The 2056-nt window shown below is 21.3% G+C and overlaps 1 non-coding gene across 1 annotated transcript; it reads right to left on the minus strand.

Moving 5' to 3' along the window:
* Nucleotides 1–1544: 1544 nt before the first annotated feature.
* TRNAS-UGA lies at nt 1545–1626 on the minus strand. The gene has a single exon. It is a non-coding gene; the product is annotated as a tRNA-Ser (tRNA).
* Nucleotides 1627–2056: the final 430 nt, after the last annotated feature.

Consider the following 2056-nt stretch of genomic DNA (forward strand, 5'->3'; position numbering starts at 1 on the left):
ATTGCCACTTTTACTACCGCATCACACTACCATTGCCATGTGGCATGACGTAAACTTTACAAGTGACAAATTTTTAGTTTATTTTAATATTTTTTAAATAAATAAAAATTAAAAAATTAAAAAAAAATTAAAAAAATCACGAACTAACACGTTACACATCTTTAACTTGTTAGTTCAGTACTAACGAAAATGACATAATTGCATCAAAGTTTTCAAAATAGGGACCAAATTGATATTTTCCAACAAAAATATAATTTAACTTTTCTTTTAATTTTTTAAAATTAAAAATAATTAAAAAGATGAAGTTTTTTGTATTATATTTTTGTAAAGATGTAAATTGCAATACTATTATAATTTAAATCATTAGCACTTACAAATTAAATTTTATTATTAGTTATAATAGAGTAATTTAACATGTACGTGTAATATTTATTTTCATTTATCCAATTAAAAATATTAATTAATCAATTAAAAACTTAGAAAATAGTTATATGATTTAATATGCTTAAAATATTCATTTATAAGTATATATATATATATATATATATGTATATATATATATATATATGTATATGTATATATATATATACATATGTATATATATATATACATATACCTATATATATATATACATATATATACATATACATATATATATATATATATATATATAATTATATAAATATAAATTTAAAAATAAAATAAAATTAAATTAAAAATTAAAAAAGTGACGAACCTACCCGTCAACCCGTTGAGCCACCTTTTGACTGGGCCGAGTTGCAATTTCTTGCTTGTTTCTTAGTGATGAACTAACCCAACTCGACTTATTTTTGACAGATCATGAATGAGTCGGGTTAAATGAAGTTGGACCGTTTTATTTTGTCACCCTAACTGAAATTTAAATGACAACATTCTGATCACATGCACAACCATTTTTAGGTTTACTTCAAATTAAATAAATTAAATAGGTGATTTTGGGTAAATAAACTAGGAAGGGGGGGTGTAGTAGTGGGATTCTAAAAGAAATTGTGATATTATAGGAAGGGTGTAGTTGTGGAATTCTAGAAGAATTTTATGTGATATTTGGGAAAAAGTTTAAATGAAATTAACTTAAATAATTAATTAAAATTTATTTATCAAAGTTGTAAATTTTGTTATAATTAATTATTCTAACAATTATTTAGTGATGGTTTTATTTATAAAAGTTGTAAATTTTGTTATAATTAATTATTCTAACAATTATTTAGTAATGGTTTTTTTGTTTGATAAAAAAACTTTACAACTTCAAATACTTCAACACTAATAATAATAAATTAAAAATTTTAATTAATATTTATATTATTAAAATTAATATTTTTTAAAATGTTTTAAAATTTCAGACAATGGTTTAAGAAAAAAAGGGGAAATAAATCAGATAATATAAGTTCAAAATTGGGTTCTTCACGAACAGGATTCTAACACGTTACAACAAATTCATTAATCTGATCAAGAATTTCGGAAATCTTTTTCTGAATAAATTTTTTTTTATAAAAATTAAAAAATTTCGTCAACAGCAGGGTTCGAACCTGCGCGGGCGAAGCCCAACAGATTTCAAGTCTGTCTCCTTAACCACTCGGACATATCGACTTTTGTTTTTAAATGCATATTAGTAATTACTAATTTCTAACAAGCGTTTTTGTAAGTTTAAATTTAAGTTTATTCTCGTAATTTTAATTTTATAGATACGTACTTATACTAAGTTCTGTGTCTGTGTACATATTTCTTCTAATATTTTATTTTCTATTCAAAAAACTAGGCGGAAAATAACGTAAAACATTATACAATATTTTATAGTTGATACACTTTAGAAAAGAAAATAAAGAGACTATTTTGTACAAACTCCGTTTCCTCCCAATCAAAACTTGCTTTCGTCATTGTAGAAATATATATATATATATATATATATATATATATATATATATATATATATATATATATATATATATATATATATATATATATATATATATATATATATATATATATATATATATATATATATATATATATATCAAAG

The sequence above is a fragment of the Vigna unguiculata genome, chromosome 3, assembly GCF_004118075.2.
Source record: "Vigna unguiculata cultivar IT97K-499-35 chromosome 3, ASM411807v1, whole genome shotgun sequence".
NCBI lineage: Eukaryota > Viridiplantae > Streptophyta > Magnoliopsida > Fabales > Fabaceae > Vigna > Vigna unguiculata.